The sequence below is a fragment of the Chanodichthys erythropterus genome, chromosome 22 (assembly GCF_024489055.1).
Source record: "Chanodichthys erythropterus isolate Z2021 chromosome 22, ASM2448905v1, whole genome shotgun sequence".
Classification (NCBI taxonomy): domain Eukaryota; kingdom Metazoa; phylum Chordata; class Actinopteri; order Cypriniformes; family Xenocyprididae; genus Chanodichthys; species Chanodichthys erythropterus.
The window spans coordinates 27,206,520-27,228,523 of record NC_090242.1 but is presented as its reverse complement, the minus strand read 5'-3'; the positions used below and the strand labels follow the sequence as shown (position 1 = coordinate 27,228,523).

Here is a 22,004-nt window from a genome sequence, read left to right as displayed (position 1 = left end):
TTGTATTATGAGCACTTCTTGTCTATTTGCCTCGTCATGGCGACTCGCTTGTTGTATTCCTCACTTGTAAGTCGCTTTGGATAAAAGCATCTGCCAAATTAATAAATGTAAATCTTACTACTTACTATGTTTCATGTGTTACACTGATGGTATTTTGTCTTTGTGTGCAATTTCACAGCACAAACACAGGAAAACAACCACAACATTCAGTTGAAGCTCTCAACATTAACAATATAAATTTACAGGTCATCTTTGGACCATAATAAAATGCTAAAATCCTAAAGTCATTGAAAATAACAAATTATATATAAGATTAATCAATGCACCAAATTTTGCACTAAACCGTTTATCATCAAAGGTATGAACCCAACAGCTAATGGGGGATTCCCCATTGCCCAAACACATTGTGTTATGGAAACACTACTCTCCATGTGGATAATGATACCTCAGAAGACTGACCTTCCCAGAACAATGCGGAAGAAGGCACAAAGAGAGGTCTTGTGGCTCACTCTTCTGTGGTTCTGTCTCAATCGAGCTGCAGAAGCCTTCATTGTTGTGGCCTGAATGGATCCTCTCATGGGAGTGAGGGCCGCCCATAGTGACTTCTGTCAGAACACAGATGACAGGGCAGATAGTCTGCGCAGACACTGCTGTAAAAGAGCCCTTTGTTGTTGCCGGCTCCGCTACAAAAGGCAGAGGTGACGCTTCTGAAAAGCGTTGACCTGCCGCAAAGGCCGACAGAACGGATGAACGGCAAAGAAAAGCTGCAGATTTTCATGTGCCAAGATTCCATTTTAGCAAAATCAAACATAAACAGCGGCCAATGGAATGTTGCTAAGAAGAAGGTAGAAGATGCCTCTGGGTGAAAACACAAACTGGTTTTGAGTGGCAGAGAAGTTTGTTTTGCAGAAACAAAAGATGTATTCTTAAAAGTGCCAATGAAACAGGAACTGTAGCTGCACCTGCCACACTACAGGCAAAAAAAAAAATAAAAAAAAATCAAGCACTGTTCATTTTGGGATATTTGGCTTTTTCCTAATGTGTCATTTCAGACTAGTGGAAAGTAAACATCCAAAATACACTTTTAAGTGTTTATTTTAATTACACTTCATCTGTTTACATCTGTAGATTTCAAATAGAGCTGTGAATCTTTGAGTAGAATGCAAATTGTAGAATGAATTTTGATTAAATTTAAGAAAAAAATTTGATTCCATGTTATTCAATTCTGCATTTTTTAAGTGCATTCAAAGGATTATTTAAATGCTTCCCCAAATATGTCTAAAGCCGGGCTCAGACTACAGGAGTTTTAGGCCAATTTATCACTAATTAAACCCACCTGACAATCAGATGTAAAATCCAGTACCTTGCTCAGTTACTATGTTTGGCCCAGATTATCTGGTAATGTGAGGTATTTTCAGTTCAAATCTAAGGGTGTGTTCACACTTGGCAGGTTTGGTTGGATTAAAATGAATTGCTCTGTTAGTGCAGTTCATTTGAATAAGTGTGAATGCTGCCATCCAAACCCTGGTGCGCACCAAACAGGCGGACAGAGACCGCTGAAAAGGTGGGTCTTGGCCATCTTAAAAACAAACTCTGGTGCGGTTCAACTAAAATGAATGCAACACAGATGAAAGACACCTAAACGAATTGTGAAGGACATGTTAATAATATAAAGAACCTTTTGATGAACCAAAAGGGTAAATGGATGTTAAAGGTTCTTCATGGAACCATAAATGCCAATAAAGAAGCTGTTGGATGTTCGGTAAGTTCGGCTGCAAAATATGTTTTTTTTTTTTGGTTCAGTCTTAAATTATAGTGTGAATGTTAAGCAAACCAGGACTAAATTTATTTTCTATTTTTGGACCAAAAGAACCAAGAAGAACCAAACTACAATTGTGAACACACCCTTAAACCTCCCGATCTGCTCAAGGACAGCATCAGGGCCAAACCTTAGTCGGTGCAAATTACACAGCGACCTTCATGGGGACAGAGAGTGCAAAAATCCCTTTTGTCCATTGTTATATTAGCACGTTAGTTGCATGCGTCTTTGTAGTTACTCTACTCAGAGCTACTCCATTTGTGATGGGTCACACAGGTACTGGGCTACTCCGCAGCAGTTGTCATCCCACCCAGTCTAAAATAGTCAGAATATAAACACTTACTATAGGTGTATCGTAGTGATTCAGGAGGATAAGACAAAAAATAGTTCGTAAAATGGATTCATGATGTACTTGCTTATAAATTTTGTAAATTTTGAACAAAAAATGAATACTACATCAAGTGATGCTACATCACTTTATTTTAATAGCCTACAAGATTGAGGGTAACACTTTAGTTTAGGGTCCAATTCTCACTATTAACTAGCTGCTTAATCTAGCATGCATATTACTAGGATATTGGCTGTTTATTAGTACTTATAAAGCACATATTAATGCCTTATTCTGCATGACCATATTCTACATCCCTTAATCCAATACGTAAACGTACAACTACCTTACTAACTATTAATAAGCAGTAATTACAAGCTTATTGAGACAAAAGTTGTAGTTAATTGTGAGAATTGGACCCTAAACTAAAGTGTGACCAAATTGGTGTATGTAAAAATGTACATAAAACAAGATTTAAAAAGGCTTTAAAACTATTGTTAGCTCATGTTAACTATTTTGTTGGATAGTGTTAAAATATAGGCTACATTTCAGATTCAGTTCGTGCAGCCCTACATTCAATAGAAATGTGCGAATGCATTTTAAACACATTGTTATTGCTCTATCCATGCAATATGCACATCCTTGAATAAGTGTGGTTTTAAATCAGTCTGAGCTATAGAAATGTAGGTAACACTTTAGTATAGAGAACTTGTATTCACTATTAACTATGACTTTTCCCTCAATAAACCCCTAATTTACTGCTTATTAATCGTAAGTTAGTGTTTAAGTTTATTGGATACGATTAAGAATGCAGAATAAGGCATTAATATATGCTAATTAACTACAAATAAACAGCCAATATTCTAGTAATATGCATGCTAATAAGCATCTAGTTAAAAGACCCTAAAATGAAGTGTTAATGAAATGTATCTTTATACTTACAAGTATAGCTTAATGTTATGGGATTTTATCTATTTCCATGACATTATCAATGGTTTGAGTGGTTTGACTCCGGACTATAGTGCTATTGTGAGAGAGTTTTCATCTGATAATCTGACAGCAGTGGCAGTCCTGAGGGGAGATCAAACACGGGCTGCTCAAAAATGGGTATGGACGGAGAGCGAGCGCAATCCAGTGAAATGCGGTAAAGACTGCAGCGTGTATCTGTGAGAGCGAACAAAGGCGCAGCGTCTCCATTAATTTGAGCATTTAATAATTTAATGCTTATATATTTTAAAGAAGTGACTTTCTATTGAATGGTGATTCATTTGATTCTTAGCATTTTAAATCGATTATTGACTGAAACAACTGATTCAAGATTCAAAAATCCATGTTTCAAAATCAATGCATATGCATCATCAGGATTTAATAGATGCATCTAGAAACGAGGGAATCGCTACACCACAATACATTTCTTTAAAGGCCATTTTCTCAAAATGAGTATTTTTCTTCTGCACTGGTCCAGAAATCTCCACTTTAATACATACAAACTTTTAAGTTTTATTTCCATATATATTCTGAAGAGTTTTACAGAGGGTTTTGCTCATGTCATTTGCCCGATTGTTTGACAGTATTTGCTTTTTTATGGGGTGACAAAAAAAGATTTGGGGTGACAAAAAAAAAAAAAAAAACCTTTGAGTCTAATGTGTCAAAAAAAAAAAAGAATTTTCAATCTGGCTTTATGCAATGTTCAGATTTCTATTCTGGAAGTGTATGCAAATTAGTGCATATTTAATAATATAATTGAATCATTTGCATTTTTAAACATTTTAGAAAACTGGGAAGATCTATTGGTGATTTATTCATTCGTTTTTTACCCTATTCACCTGGGATGTCTTGCCTCATATCCTGCAAAGAAAAACTGTGATTTCTGTTGAATTCACTAATTTAATTAAAGTAACACCTACAGAACATTAAAAGGGCGAGGAATCCATGAATTTCAGTGGCGGCCATGTGGTGGACATCTTAAATGACAACGCAAAGTCCACTCTCTGCATTTGGGTTTTTATAGTCCATTATAATCATGTTTCATTTGATGTTTACACAGTTTCCAGGTTACAGGCTTATGGAACATCAATAACCTCCCACTATCAACAAGCAACCAATATCCCCCAATATATGACTATGGAGAGTTTCAATCCATTGTTATATGATGTTTGTTAAACTAGCTGAAAAACTTAGATGAGGTTTTGTCAAAGCTGCACAAATGACTTGTGACAGTCTTGCAAGCATTAGAATCTATTGAAAACCATCAGTAAACAATAGCCCCTTTCACACATATGGTCTTTACTGGTAAATTATCTGTAAATTACCAGTAAGAGATCATGTGTGAACAGGATCTTTTTAAAAATACTGGTAAATTGGTTCTGGCAATTTACCAGTGAGGGAAGTTGTAACCAATAAATTACCGGTAATTTACGTGTGAACACAGAATGAAGATTACCGTTATGATCACGTACCAAGTTAGAACACGCTGATGTAAGAAGTCTGCTTTGGGCCAATCAAAATTCTTATGGAGATGATGTGATTACCCTGTGCTGTTTACAGTAAGATTTAGCGCAGTAAATATGCTCGAGACTCCGCCTTCTTTTCCATTCATCAGCGTTGCGGCTTTGCAGTTGAATACTATTAAGAGCAAAAATGCATTCTGTTTGATCATCCGTTATGCCTGTCAAATAAATTGTCAAATTGAACAGATAGTGAAACTAAAGTGCTTCTCCTCATGCGGGTGAATGAAAACAACGGCGCAGCGTTTAAAGATCATTTCTGATGACTGACACCACAGAATTTACTGGTATTTTGCTGCTGATGTGTAGATCCCTCCTTCTGGTAAAAAGCCAGTTGCTTGTGTGAAAAGCACATTTGTGTATTTACCGGTAAAGTCATTCTTGTAATTTTACAGTAATTTAGCGGGATTGCTGTGTGAAAGGGGCTAATGACAGTCTATTAATTAGGCAATTCTAAAAATGCAAAAAATATTTCTAACCAAGCAAAATATATAAAAATAAAGATAAATCTTTCTTTTGTGGTAAGGCAAGTCCTTGGAAATGGTTGTAAAGTGTTATTTCAAAAATTGTTTTTCCACACTATTTCTTGACATTTCCCCCAATAAACTCCTAATTTACTGTTTATTAATAGTAAGTAAGGTAGTTAAGTTTAAGAATGTAGAATATGGTCATGCAGAATAAGGCATTAAAGCGGGGGTGTGATGCTATTTCATCCATTTATAATGATGTCGCAGCTAGCATGCAATCTCTACGCAGAAGCTGTGCGAGCTCGTGACTCTTTAGCTCTTTATAACCCCGCCCTTTAATAAGTACTTAAGTACTAATAAAGAACCAAAATTTTAGTAATATGCATGTTAATATGAAAATTAAAATACCCTAAAATAAAGTGTTACCATTATTTTAATACTGTCAATGTGCAGTCTTGATGAAAGCATAATTCTGTGCCACTGCCAAGGATACAAAGTCAAATGAGTTGCAGCACTGTGGGTGTGAGGAGATCTATCAAGCGTCTCAAAGAAGATGTGGGCATGAAAGTGCCATGTAAGGACATTTGTGCCCATGCACTGACACCCAAGCCATGCAACTAATTCTGCAGCATCTCCCTCCTGCTGCCACTGGAGTATTAATAACATGCTTCCCCCATCTTTACTGCAAATGCAGAAAACAATACCCCGCTAAGATTCAGGGAAGGGAGCTGACAGATCCATAACAGCTTGTCAACAGGTTTCTCTCACACACTTCACTACAGACTTCACCCCCTGCTGCGGACTCTAAGCCCACCAATTATGCCAATTATGACCTCATAATGGAACCAGCAGTGGGGTTATTGTCACCCCAGGAGTCATCAGTCATGTATGGGGATCACGAGGGTGGTGAATGGGCCAAGACGCTGCTCCGATGCTGATGACATCATGTTACCTCGTAACGTATTGCCTTGCATCCAGGCTGTGTGAATACAGAGAGCAAAGGAGCCATGAGTTCATTTGCTCCCTGAGATCTAAATGCGGTTCCAATATGTACTAGGCGGAAAATGACAGCTATGTGTTTTGACTGTAGACGGGCGTTAGAAAAGCAAGGAGGCTTCTAAAACATTTGTGTGACTCAGGGGTTTATCTTTCAAATGCTAACAATTATGTTTAGGACGACAAATGATTATGACTTTTGGATAAGCAGAAAATGTTGTTGTGGATTCACAAAAAATCTTTGTATGAAGAAGTTTGATTTAAATGATGAACATTATATTTAATTTAATTTAGACTTATTCACTTATATACACAAACATACAGTGCATCACGTATGGTAAAATATGGTTAAAATGGTCCATGTGACTACAGTGGTTCAACCTTAATGTTATAAAGCAACGAGAACACTTTTTTGTGCGCAAAAACAAACAAAAATAACAACTATGTCAGAACACCGGCTCATTATTGGTTGGCTCCTGCGTAAGCAGTGTACGTATGCGTCGTGGTGCTCGTGTAAAGTGTCGGCAAATACTGAGCCAGTGATCTGATGTAAACTCGGAAGTGCTGCACTGTGTTTACTATGTGAACAGCATAGGACACTGACATGGAAGAGAAGAAATAGTTTAATAAACTAATTTTTGTTTGTTTTTTGTGCACAAAAAGTCTTCTTGTCGCTTCATAATGTTAAAGTTGAACCACTGCATGGACTATTTTAACGATGTATTTAATGCCTTTCTGTGCCTTGAAAGTGGTAATTAAATTGCAGTCTATCGGAGGCCACAGCTTACAGATTTTATCAAAAATACCTTAATTTGTGTTCCGAAGATGAACAAAGGTCTTACGGGTGTGGAACAACATGAGGGTGAGTAATTAATGACAGAAATTTCATTTTTGTGTGAACTAACCATATAAATCATTGTTTCGATGTAAATAAAAGCTAAATTAAATCAGTTCATCATGACAGTGTATGAACTAGGGCTGGACGATATGACCTATCGTGATTAATTTAACATTTTCATTAATTAATTAATGATTATTATCTTACATTTTTTGCTTTGCTTTTTGTTTTTTTTGCCCTGTAAATATGCTTGACTATTAAAAGGTGGGATATTCGTTCCTAATGAAAGAGTGCTCTGACATAACAGCTCACTTTCAGCAGTTATTTTATCTATTGTTTATAACATTTCTTACAGATTTCTGTTCATTGTAAATCAGTTACAGATAAATTCGCACAACATTTATTTAATGCATTGAGAGAGCGATTGCGTGTGTGAATTAGTCATACTGTCTCTCTATTAATTGTGAAACTGTGGGTTGTAAGTAGTTATGCTGTCTGTGTGTGTTGACTCTGCGTTTGAGTTTGCCTCCGTGTTGCTTCCATGCCACTGACTAGAAAGTGACTACACACGCAGTAGTATGTTTTTAAAGGGGAAAGTATTAACAGGATAAAAAAAAAAAAAAAAAAACATGAGAAAATTAATTTTACAACGTTTTTGACATATGGATCATATGCGTTTTGGTTACATGGAAACCTCTTTATTTAAAATATCTTAATGTGATAATTAAGAAATTCGAAAATTAACCAAAGTCTTATGGGTTTGAAACAACATGTGGGGGAGTAAATGACAGTATTTCCATTTTTTTTTTGGGGTGTACTATTCCAACTATAAGTTTTTATGAATTAACCCCTGGTCACTATGTGATGGTCACAGTGAAATTAAATAAGCTGTAGCCAGTTTTGACAAGATACTTGCATCACATGCTGCTCTCTCACTGCCTGTTGAGGGAAGCCCTGGGCATCATTCCAGATGTCACCAGCCCTGCATTTATTCACAATGATGTCACGGCCGAGCCTGGAATTACACCCAAACTGCCCAATGCACCGAAGCCAAAGACAGACAGGCCCAGACACGATGCAGAACACACACTTTGGGCCAGAACACACAGAGAGCTCAGAAAAACTGTATATGAGTGAACGCCCATGATCTCACAGCTCTCATTTACACTTCAGGTACACTTCCTTGCATATCATTTGCCTTTTCAATGCAGAGTTCCTGCAAATAGCGTTAAGTGAAGTAACAGATGCGCATATGCAAAGTTGGGATGGGGATGAGTAATCGATTAGAGAGTAAATACATTAGTAAGACTATGCAAATTGATTTACTTTGGCATCCTCCTTAACAAGGAAATACCTTTCCCACATCACTTTGGCGTCAAATATGCGCAGTGCCACTCAAAGCACAAATTCCACCAATTATTGCTTGATTAAAGGGTATTTCTGTCATTAATTACTCACCCTTATGTCGTCATACACTCATAAGAACTTTGTGAGAACTTGGTTTCTGAACCAGCAACATCACTGCACCTTTTGAGGTCTAGAGAATACTTTTTGTGCGCAAAAACAAAACAAAAATAACAACTTTATTCAACAATTTAAACTGCTGTCATACGCTGCTGATGTAGTGAACGCAGTGTAGCTTCAGTGTTTACGTCCAAACACCGGCTCAGAATTGGCAGTCCCAATAATGGACCGGCGTTCTGACGTAGAACATGGAAGCGCTGCACTGTGTTTACTAGGTCAACTGCATAGGAAACTGACAGAGGAGAGAAGAATTTGTTGAATAAAGTCGTTATTTTTGTTTTGTTTTTGCGCACAAAAATTATTCTTGTCGCTTCATAACATTAAGGTTGAATCACTGCATTCACGTGGACTAGTCTAATGATGTCTTTACTACCTTTCTGGACCTCATAAGGTGCAATGATGTTACTGCTATGTGTGGTTCAGAAACCCTCAGATTTCTAAAAAAATAATTTGTGTTCTGTAGATGAACGAAGGACTTACAGGTTTGGGATGAGATGAGGGTGAGCAATTAATGACAAATTTCATTTTTGGGTGAACTAACCCTTTAATATATGAAAAGATATATGACACAAATCCTGAGATATGAGACATGTACATTGTATGGCAAAAGCATTATGTCACAATTAACAGTAGAGAAGTTCATCAAATGCAGCAATTATTCTGACAATACACAAATTCAGACGTCACTAAAGTTTATACACTGTCGTTCAAATGTTTGGGGTCAGTTTTTGAAAGAAGCATCTTATGCTCACCAAGACTGCACTGTGATGCAAAGCTGAAAAAATCATTACTCCAGTCTTCAGTGTCACATGATCCTTCAGAAATTATTCTAATATGCTGATTTCCTGCTCATGAAACATATTTCATTATTATCAATGCTGAAAACAGTTGTGCTGTTTACTGTATTATTTTTGTGGAAAACATTTGTGGATTCTTTGATAAATAGAAATTTTAAAATAACTGCATTTACTTGAAAAACTTGTAAAAGTATATGTCTTATTGTAACTTTTGATCAATCAAATGCAGTCTACATTTTATTTGTGTTTTTAAACTGAAATCCAGGTAGTGCATTTTTTTTGTACTTGCTATTAAATCTCAATGTTTTTAATTAAAAAAATTATTTACTACAGAATGTAAACCTACAAAATTAAATATGCCCATGTGTATTACACAGGACCCACGTTTCAAATTATGAAGACGAAAGAAAGAATGAAAGAAAGAAATCCTATACGCTTTCTTATATGTTAAAAGATGCTAGACAATGTTTATAGCCAAAGGGTAAATACTTGAATAAGGTCATGACTTGAGATGAAGAAACGACTCTGCATGACACACCAGACACAGACAGATGAAAGGTAAACTAGACTACTGTACCTGATCTACTAAATGTCTCACCTGTGCCTGTGTTTTACTGCATCACAGATATGAGTGTATAAAAAGAGGAAATGAACCTAGGTGCAATTCATCTGCACTGATATGTCACATTCTGCTTAAATATGACCCACACTGATGATTTACCACAATGATAGGTGACAATTTAGAAATTACATCACAGTTGACATAAGGGGGGATAATACTGGAAGATGAGAAGATTACAGTAATTCACACATTCATGAAATGATTTGAATTGCTTATTCAGTCTGATGAGAAATTTGAATCATCCCTAAAGCTCTCTAAACCAACACTGTGCATTGTAAGATGAACAGTATTTTTAGAACATGACTATAAATTTCCATCATAAGGAAATAAACACTTCCTCCCATTCTTCTCATGAACTTTTCCAAACTTGTCAAGTTTTAAAATACATTTTTCCCCTCATGCAAAATGCATAGATGGATGTCTCATGGTATGACACGCTGTGCTGGTTTAACACTTTTCACCTGACGGGGGTCATATCTTGAGTTAGAAAAGGAAAATGCAAAAATGATAAAGGGAAGCCTGTTGCATTCCCTTCATGTCATGCAGTTTAAAAATAACTGCATTGATCTGAAATCTGTTTGAAATAGAAGGCTGCTGTGTCAGAAAGCAGGACCACCCACGAGGCTACAGGTGGTCACAATCGTGTCTGAGGTTCAGGTAAACACCTGAACAGCTGCCTTTTCACTCTGTCATGAACGATGACATCAGTGAAATGCATGTGAACTTTGTTTGAACACATTTGTTGTGACTGATGTGGCCACTACTCACAGGTTCAGAATCTGCTGTTTCATGAGGCGTATAACTTTGCTAGTGTTTTCACACCCATGGTCTGAAATTTACACCTATCAAGGGCCAAATATAGTCAATCTTGGGGTATACAATGCTGACAAAAAAATGATAATCGCAATATTTTCTAGGAATTTCTCAATAACAATAATTAGCAGTGGCGGCTGGTGCAAAAAAAAACTATTTAGAAATGCAGGAATGAATAGGCTAACTGTTAAATAACCATTTAACAAGTGATATAATAATGTATCTATCTATCTATCTATCTATCTAAAACATGGAAACATGGGCTGAGATCTAAAAAAAAAAAAAAAATCTGTATTTAATAAAAAAAAAATATATATATTTAAGATCCTGCCCAATATTGTCCTAGAAACAATGTTCATATTGAAGGCTATAAAAACAAACATGAATGTAACTGTAGTATATGCTATAAATTATGGTCAAAAAAGGGGTAGGCCTAGGCTACATTCTAAAACTGTACCTTTACAATCTAAAAACAAAATGTTTTTGAAGCAGAAATTAAATACACTAAACTAAAAATGAAAAATAAAAACAAAAGAGCAGACTAATATTATTTTGATTACTCTACAATAGTCACTTTACACACTTACTGCTATCGTACAAATACATAATTATGTTCGCCAACAAAAACTAATTTTCAACAAATATTTTGTGCAAAATGTATTTTACTTAGATTGAACTCCTGTTCGGCGCGCGGCGGCGCTCATTCACAGAAGTTTGTGCTTGCTTAAGGCTTGTCCACACCTGACTGCAAAATGGAAATATTTTCTCAACTTTATAACTTTTACAGATGGAGAATATGTCTGTGAAATGTAAATTACGCACTGAGGAAATTATTAAATGTCACTTCAGCTTAAAAAATTATTAATAGAGGTATGTTTGTTTCCACCAATCGCTGCACAAGTTAAGGTTACGTATGATGACGAAAGCATGTTAGTGCGAGCCCTCCCAGAACCCATAGAGATTGCATTGCAGTGCCTGCAGTTCGAAAAAAAAAAGTTCTTTGAATGGAAGTCTATGGGAGCAGTCGGGGCAAATCTCCGCCAGACCGAAATGCCCAAAAAGAGGTGGTACTCCACAGAGCGTGACTCGACGCTGATTGGACTATATCCAGAGGCAGAATAAACAGTCTAGCAGTGGCAGCTAGCGTAACACTGTGGTTGAATGTGATTAAAAAATCCATCCCTTTCTCCCTTTGGTGGTGCGTCGCCCTATTGCCCTAATGAAGAAACCGCCCTGATAATTAGACAATATTTTGCTGAGTGTGTTTATTGTGTTGGTACCTTAGCAGGTTTTTGGGCTGCCGTGCGCAGCTGACTCCTAAAGTTTTTGATATTCTCCATATTTTGTGACGGAAATTGTCTTTTCCATTAAGTTTAAATTGATTTTGTACCTTTTTATGTGCATTTTTACCTTTTATAAAGCCATTTTAACCTAATTAAATGTATGCCTCATCTACTGTGTCAAATTCTTACATTTAATCAATAAATTCAGTTAGAACAATAACACATAATAGGGCTGTTACCAATCAAATGAAATCAGTATCAACAAAATTAATCTTTGCAATGCAGAGGAAACACAGGAGCTGCATCTGAAGCGGCATTTATATACATTAACATACTGTTTATTGCAGTTTAGAGCTGACAAACATTGAATCTGCAGTTACAATAATCTTTTGATGTTATAAACATAAAATGTTGAATACTGATTGGCAGAAAGTCACTGTTAATGAGTGAATCATTGAGTTTCAACCATTCAGTTCATTCAAATGGCTGATTCAATCAGGAACAAAGCATAGTCGTTTCTCAATAAGCGTTCTTGTGGACTTGTAAAACGTCAACAGTCGCTGTCCAAGTCCTGTTCCAATTCAAAGTTCACATCTAGCCAAGTACAGTTCAAATCCCCAGATGTGTTCTTGATCCGCCCCTTTTATCGAGGATGCATCGAGAGGTGACTTGTGCGGACTTGAGACAGAAAGCTATCCCAGAATGCATCTCACACTAACCAGCAAGCGTCAAAAGTAAAGGAGAAAACCTGCGAAATTTAAACATTTTACTGTTATGTCATGATATGTAGTTTTAAGAGTTTTTTTAGGTGAGAATGTGCTGGTTTAAAGCTCAAATTTGTGGTTTATTGATAAAGATAGCGCCTTTCTGAAAATTTGATTGGACGTTGTCGGAGTTGTGAGATCCAGGTGGGCGCTCAGCGCTCATGTACCAATCTCTGCATGTACCCAGCAGAGTACAGCCTTTCCTCGGCTAGTCCTTCTGACATTTGCTGCTGGCTCAGATGTCTCTGTAGTGGTTACATGAGATCATTCGTCTTTTGTATATTTAATTGTTGATCTTTGGTCTCATGAATCTATAATTTGTTCCATGGCAAATCGTTTTGGATGAGGGCAAAGTGATGTTTCATAACTTTATATATTTAGGCTATTTAACCTCACCATTGTAGCCCAGAGTCCTGCACGGGTCCATTTTTGGAGACCCGCCCAAACCCGCAAAGTTCAGCACCAGATCCGACCCGTCACCTGTGATAATATCAAAATTAAATCCGCACCCGCCCAGACCCGTTAATATTTGGCCCGTTACCCGACCCGTGCCCGCGATAAATCACACATGCTAAAATCATTTCAATTAAAGTGCTTTATTTTTTAAAAGTTAAAGTTCTTAAATTCTTAAAATTCTTAAAATTCTTTAAATTTAATTTTGTTTTGTATTAATTGTATCTTAATTTTAAATCAATATTTCATCAACCAATTGCTTGCATTTAATAAATAAGAAGTAAATATAGCAGACAATAGAGGATCACGACACGGAGGCGCCGGGGAGAACTGGAGCTCGTATCATAAATGAACTAAAACTCAGCGTATAAGGTAACTTACCCTACTTGCCTCACAGACCTGAGGAAAATATCTATATTGGAATGTCTACTTTTAAACAGAGCAATTCAAAACTAAAGAAAACAGACTGCTCTCTGCTTATATAATCCGAATGAAATGTGCATTTCTCTCAGGCGCGTTCACTACTGCGAAGATCGCGAGTCAGCATCGTCAACTTCATCTTCGCTCCAACTAGGCCATAGGCATCTGTGCAAATATGCTACGAGAAGCATCAACTAAAGTCGCACTGTCGCAGTGGTGGTGACGTGATGGGTCAAATGTCATATCGTTGTTGCTTATAATGGTAATTTAGACATACAAATATTGCACATATTTTTCATCCGCGCTACTACCCGCCTGCAAGGAGTTAATTATCCGCCCGCATCCCCACCCGTGAATTTTAGGAATGTCACAATCCACCCGTTTTATCCGATTTTATGCGGGTATCCGCGGGTACCCGACCCGTTGCAGGACTCTGTTGTAGCCTACTAAAGCGCTGATTTTGTACGCTTAACTGAATTGTTTGCTTTATTTCTTATTGTATATTCTTATACCTTTTATTATGGCTATTATTGATCATTAAAACTGACATTTAACAAAAAGAGACAGGGTTGTGTTTTGTTATATTTTATTACAGTGAAGATAATCAAAATTATGCACATATATTAATGTTTAATATTTTTGAAATGTAACGAAAAGAGGCAAGGTTGTTTAATATTTCGTTTTGTTATAAATACTATAGGCTATATGCAGAGATTGAAGAAAATAAATGAAAGTGTTGCCTGAACAACATTTGTGAGGCTATTAATATGTTTTTGTTCATTTGTTTTTTATATAAAAAAAAAGAAGCAGAGTGTTGTTTTATAACACATTTCGTTTTATTGTTGCCTAAAATATACATACAGAGATAACCGGAGAAGCCAGAGCGAGCTGAGTGACATTATCAAGTACGCTGCTGTGCCATTTGCAGAATCACTGGACTTGTGTCCTCCCGTTCACGGGTGTTTGTTCTCCTGAGTCGAACTTGCCAAGTCCTAACTACCAAGGATGCAAGTCCGAAGTTTGCGAACTTGTTATTGAGAAACGCCTCATGATTTGTCTGTCTTAAAGAGTGAGTCATTGAATCATTAATTCAAACGATTCATTCATTCACTGCCATGTGTTGCTCAGACATGAAAATCAGTACTGTGGCTTTGTTTGAAACTATTTTTGTTGGCAAAACAGAGCATTTGTTTATCACATTTGTAATCACGCTGATATTTGGAGAAAAACGGCACTCTTCAAGTAATACAGATTAACTATGTTAAATGGTATAAATATAAAAGACATACAGATGTACTTTTACCCCCTTATCTTGAATATTGGGTGCATTATAAATTATTTTTATTGGATTATATCATGCAGTCAAAGCATGCACTCTAAATGCACCGTAGTGTATGCGTGCAACTCTCTATGTGTGTTTTTGTAAAGTGAGGGACATATTCATACACCCCTAGGTCAATCTCCTATTTAGTTGCAATGCCAAGCAACTCTGATGGGTGTTCATTTTCATTACGAATTGGAGTTGTATTTTAGTATGATAAGACACATTTGAAAACTGGCTGAGGTCACAGAGCAAAGTTGTCTATAGTCAGCTGCCATGTAAGGTGCTTACTGAATGCTGTTTAAAGCACAAGAGATGCTTTCTTTAGCTCATTACTTAACATTTTACAATTATATTCTATGTTGTGAAAATGCAACAAACTGAAAGTCATGCACATATTTCTATTTTACAAAACAGGTCATCTGAACAGCAAGCAGGTTGGCGTTAAACCACGTAAGCGAGAAAAGAGTGCTATAATTTTCATAATACCATAGTCTGTCTTAATACTCGATTCTGATTGGCTGGAAGGTGTGCAATAAAAATATTTGAAATCCGCAGCTTCACTATTAGTAGAGAGACGCTGTACAAATACAGGTAATTCACACACACACACACACACACACACACACACACACACACACACACACACACACACACACACACACACACACACACACACACACACACACACACACACACACACACACACACACACACACACACACACACACACACACACACACACACACACACACACACCTCTCTCTCTCTCTCTATCAATCGATAATTAATTCAAATAAATGATAGAATTCATTCAAATAAATGTTATCTTACCACACTGCTTCATCTCATTGTCTGATTTCAAAGTGGGCAGATATGGTAGATCAGGGGTGTCTAACCCTGCTCCTGGAGAGCTACCGTCCTGTAGACTTCAGTTCCAACCCTGCTCCAACACACCTGTATGTAATTATCAAGCAATCCTGAAAACCTTGATTAGCTGGTTCAGGTGTGTTTGATTGGGGTTGGAGCTGAAATCTGCAGGATGCTCTCCAGGAGCAGGTGCTGTGCTAGATCTAACGAGCCATAACTGATGAAAATGACTGTGATTTTATCCACTTCACGTCAGGTGGTTCTTTGCCTCCACATCATGCATTTAAATTGTTTAATGCACAGCTAGCCATGGATTACCCCTTACGTATAATATGTATTTTAATAAAAATAAAAATAAAATTGTTGAGTGTCAAACTTATACCACCGTTCAAAACTTTGTGGTCAGTAACAGTCTTTCATGCTCACCAAGGCTGCATTTACTTAAAATACAGTAAAACAGCAATATTTTAACAAATTAAAATAACTGTTTCCTATTTAAATACATTTTTTAAAAAAGTGATTTATCTTCTGTAACATTATAAATGACTTTACTGTTACTTAGGATCAAATGAATACCCCTTTGCGGAATAAAAGTGTTAATTAAATATAAAAATATACAACTTTTAAACAGTAGTGTGCACAAGAAATTATATTTTAGAAAAAGTATCTGTGATATAAATGTTAGTTAGAATCATAAGAAAAAGATATAGTAATAAGTAGATCATCATCTATAATAATTGTGTTGTTCCTTTTCGTCATTCTGCTTTTGGACTATCGTCTTTTGTTGTGAAAGCTACTACTCACTGGAATGCTTTGCCAGAGGATATAAAAGGGTGTAAATCTATTGGTCTTTTTAAATTGAAGTGAAAATCTTTTTTAAAATCAATCAACTTTGTAGACATTGACATGGTTGCTGTTTAATTGATGTTTATTGGTCCTGATAGTATGTGTATGTATGTTTTATTGTATATATGTATTGTGTGTGTTATCTTATGGTTTATGTTGACCTGCCAGAGAATTTCAGGTGAAAATTAGCTTTTAGCTAAATCCGGTACAATGCATGGAATGGAAACATTTGTGTTAAAAATTGCACATGGTCCCTTTATAAATAAAATAAAGTTATATATATATATATATAAAAAAAAAAAAGTATATTTCATTAACAATAAAATAACACAGCTTTTTTCAAAGCACAGTTCACTTTTACATTTGCTTCGAGTATTAATTATAAAAATAAGTAATACTCTATTTAAAAAAAAAAAAAAACTGGGGATAAAGAAATCTGACTGATGATAAATAGTTTTAGCGATGGACCCTGCCTATATCACAATGTCTATGTTCCATAAAAACATAATTAGAAAGTGCTCAGAGAAAAAAAAAAACAACAACAACTGCATTTCAAAGGAACTTTAAACCAAAGAGCTGCTAATTTAAGTAGGAAGCTGGTGATCTCAGAAAACCTCATCTACGATTCAACACCCCACAAAAGGAAAAAACATGATGTGACACTGAATCAATTGCATCAGTCATTTTCATAGAGGCCCACACGTAGATGATGACGATGACATTTGTCGTCACAATTTCCTTACAATGAGGTCTTGGTAAGTCAAATCAAGAATGAACACATCAGCTCCTTCACAGAATTTTTCAGACCACCTACGAAGTTCCAGTGCAAATTTCTCACTGACTATAATAACAGTCAATGGACTATGAATTACAAAAAAGTATTTTACAAAAATACTTACATGTTGGGTTGGCAGTACATTGTTCACAAATAAAGAGTTCATGCCAAATAAAGCAAACAGGAAAAAGGGAGGCAGAAGGATGATGGCTCTAATAATGTGACATACAGCATGCAAATGTTTTTGAGAAGATAAGTATATCATGAAGGCCATGTAGCTCATGTGGTTTTTACCATGGTGATGGGAACGCTGTGATATATGCCCATCATTTTAACCACACATACTCAGCTAAAAACAAGCATGGGGGCTTTTCCACCCACAAACAGCAAGTGTGAAATTCTGAGTGTACTTGTAAAACAGTGGGAGAAGCATGTACAGGGGAAAAATAACCACACAAGCATGCTACGGTACTGACTGCTGTGTAACAAGTCCCCCTCTGGTGAAAATCAAGTTTTTAATGTTATTCATATATCTACCTGGTGTTTTTAACATGCTTTAAGACAAACCATGTGCAAATTCATGTCAACACCATTACTGATTATTTTCTCTTTAAAACTGCAGTAAACCAAAGACAGTCTCAAACTCGTGGTTTGAAATCGCTGGTGTTTCTGACATCATAAACTACCTTGTAACCAATCACGTCGACGTGCCGCTGGGCTCTAGCATATCATTAACTGACAGCGTAAGAGAGTCTCAAAAGAAGGTTATCCCAGTATATTTTCTGTTGATATGAAAAATCGGGTAGATTCAGCAATATGGCGGGTGTATGATGCATATTACGATGTTATGATGAACTATGTGCCTTTCTCCACTGACGTTCTGAGTTGTTTAAAGCGTTTCTAATGATACCGATTGTTAGAATTCAGCTGTCTGACATGGTGAATGTGAACATGGTTTGTTTAAAATCAGCAACACATTACTAGCTTTATAAAAGGCTAATCATATTAATTACAGTTATGTGTCCGACATTGTAAATAACGATACCATTGTGCAGCGTTTACCTCAGTAAGTTGACTGAGTGGATCTCGTCTGAGCTTGTGCGAGTGAGTGGGGCTAATTAGCATATTTATAGATCCATGTATTTTAAATGAGGCAAGGGTGAAGAGTTACATTCAAGCTATTTTAAAGGGTTAGATCACCCAAAAATGAAAATTCTGTCATTTATTACTCACCCTCATGCCGTTCTACACCCGTAAGACCTTCGTTAATCTTTGGAACACAAATTAAGATATTTTTGTTGCAATCCGATGGAAATCCGATGAATCAGTGTATCGAATCTGCTGTTCGGAGCCAAAAGTCACTTGATTTCAGCCGTTGGCAGTTTGACACGTGATCTGAATCATGATTCGATACACTGATTCATTTGTGCTCCGAATCTTCATGAAGCAGTGTTCTGAAATCGGCCATCACTAAATAAGTCATTATTTTGTTTTTTTTTGGCGCACCAACAATATTCTCGTCACTTTATAATATTAATATTGATCTAGTGTACTCACATGTACCGATTTAAATATGTTTTTAGTACATTAATGGATCTTGAAAGAGGAAATGTTATTGCTCCCTATGGAGGCCTCACGGAGCCATCGGATTTCAACTAAAATATCTTTATTTGTGTTCCGAAGATTAACGAAGGTTTTGCGGGTGTGGAACGGCATGAGGGTGAGTAATTAAGTACAGAATTTTAATTTTTGGGTGAACTAACCCTTTAAGGCATTACGATTTTTTTTCCACAGGAAAAAACATTTAAATATGTAATTTTAGTGATCAAAGATGGGTATTAAATGATAAAATTATTGACTACAGGGGTTCCCTCTGCATAAAAACACTCTTATACATTAGCATTAATTTATTTCAACATTTTATTCCTTCTTTAAATACATAGACATTTTATGCACTAACTCTAAATCTTTCTTTTAATAGTTTTAATCATAATAGAACTTTGATAAAAAAAGAATAATTCCACAAACTAACTGCTTTCTTGTACTTTCCTTTTGAAATAATAAAAAAAAGGTATATTAAAAAAAGGTATATAATCAAACTTCAAATACAAGATACTATGCTCTGTTTACACCTGGTATTAACATCTGTCGTGGGTGATTTGATCACATGTGGTCAACCTAATGGCATTTAACACTTACACCACCACATTCTCTTCAAAAGCATCTCCTGTGACAGCTTGTGATCGGATTACATCAAGGGAAGGGTCTATCATTTTATGAGTACATACATTACTAACTGCCGCTGTATTAACACATATACAGTACTGTTCAAAAGTTTGGGTTTGGTAAGATTTTTTTATGTTTTTGAAAGAAGTCTCTTAAGGCTGCATTTATTTATAAAACAGCAATATTGTGAAATAATAATGTAGTTTAAACCATTCCTCCAGTTTTAAATCCAGTATCAGAAATCATTCTAAATACACTGCTCAAGAAACATTTCTGTCAATGTTGAAAACTGTCGTGCTACTTAATATTTTTGTGGAAAAAATGGCACCTTTTAAATAAAAATCTTTTGTAACATTATAAATGTCTTTAGCATGATATACCTTCACGTGCTATTGGAAATTTATGACTTCCCAATTCTGAAGGTGTGATTATATGCTTGTTGCATTCAAGCTTTGTTGTCAGAAAGAACAGGAATCATGGAGGACACCAGGTTTACTCTTGCCTGTTTATTGGGAAAATCTTATTAAAGGTGCCCTAGAATGTTTTTTTAAAAGATGTAATATAAGTTTAAGGTGTCCCCTGAATATGTCTGTGAAGTTTCAGCTCAAAATACCCCATAGATCTTTTTAAATTAATTTTTTTAACTGCCTATTTTGGGGCATCATTAAATATGCGGCAATTCAGGCTGCGGCCCCTTTAAATCCTCGCTCTCCCCGCCCCTGAGCTCGCGACTATAAAACATTGCATAAACAAAGTTCACACAGCTAAATATAACCCTCAAATGGATCTTTACAAAATCTTTTCGTCATGCATACTGCATGCATGCATCAGATCATGTAAGTACAGTATTTATTTGGATGTTTACACTTGATTCTGAATGAGTTTGATAGTGCTCTGTGGCTAAAGCTAACATTACACACTGTTGGAGAGATTTATAAAGAATGAAGTTGTGTTTGTGAATTATACAGACTGCACGTGTTTAAAAATGAAAATAGCGACAGCTCTTGTCTCCATGAATACAGTAAGAAACGATGGTAACTTTAACCACATTTAACAGTACATTAGCAACATGCTAACAAAACATTTAGAAAGACAATTTACAAATATCACTAAAAATATCATGTTATCATGGATCATGTCAGTTATTATCGCTCCATCTGCCATTTTTCACTGTTGTTCTTGCTTGCTTACCTAGTCTGATGATTCAGCTGTACAGATCCCCACGCTAATACTTGTCTAATGCCTTGAACATGGGCTGGCATATGCAAATATTGGGGGCGTACATATTAATGATCCCGACTGTTACGTAACAGTCAGTGTTATGTTGAGATTCGCCTGTTCTTCGGAGGTCTTTTAAACAAATGAGATTTACATAAGAAGGAGGAAACAATGGAGTTTGAGACTCACTGTATGTCATTTCCATGTACTGAACTCTTGTTATTCAACTATGCCGAGCTAAATTCAATTTTCAATTCTAGGGCACCTTTAAAGGGTTAGTTCACCCCAACGTTATTGCTAATTATCGCTAATGTCTATATTAATTGATCAGTTTAGTTCAAATTTTCTGAAGAGAATCAATCGCTTGTTATGATGAACAGATTTATTTTAGGATTTTACTCGTGTGTAAACACTAATCAGCGAACATAAGCAGAAGCTCAGCCGAACATGAATGACGCACAAGAACAAACCTCTTTCGGAAGCTCAAACATGCTGCGTAACCAATAAGGTTCATTCATAAGCTTCTGGTGATGTTTGCTGATCAATGTTTACATGTGAGTAACAGCCTAAATTAAATATTTTCATCATAACAAGCGATCGATTCTCTTCAGAAAATTTGGATGAAACTGCTCAATTCATAAAAGGAATCCATATGAAGTTTTTGAAGCATCAAAGTGGTAGTTACAAAGGCAATCAATGGAAGGAAATCTGACAGCATTCTGTCATCAGAAAAGATCTTCATTTGTCTTCCGAAGATGAATGAAAGTCTTTCGGGTGTGGAACGACATGAGGGTGAGTAATTAATGACTGCTCTATTTAGATATTCAGCTTGATGACAATTCTGAAATTTCAGTCAAATACAGGCTATTTTCGCCGTGTATGAAACATACAATACACTTCAAATGATCAATCATACGTCTAAATATGCACTACTTTAACGACAAGACAAGGCGACATAGCTGTTGTGAAAAAAAAACTAATAAAGAATACCAGTTACAGCAGCAATTGTTCTCCCCTCCGTCATCTTTAAAGTGTATGGCACGCCCAATTCGGGAACTTGACTATCAAAATTATCCCCTAGCTTCCCAGCGGTATATACGACTTGAGAGGACATTCA

The 22,004-nt window shown here is 36.1% G+C and overlaps 1 protein-coding gene across 1 annotated transcript in view; it reads right to left on the bottom strand.

Moving 5' to 3' along the window:
* The window catches only part of pfdn1 (prefoldin subunit 1), a 33,703-nt gene that overhangs the window by 10,094 nt on the left and 1,605 nt on the right, over positions 1–22,004 (bottom strand). The gene's annotated exons all lie outside the window — the stretch shown is intronic.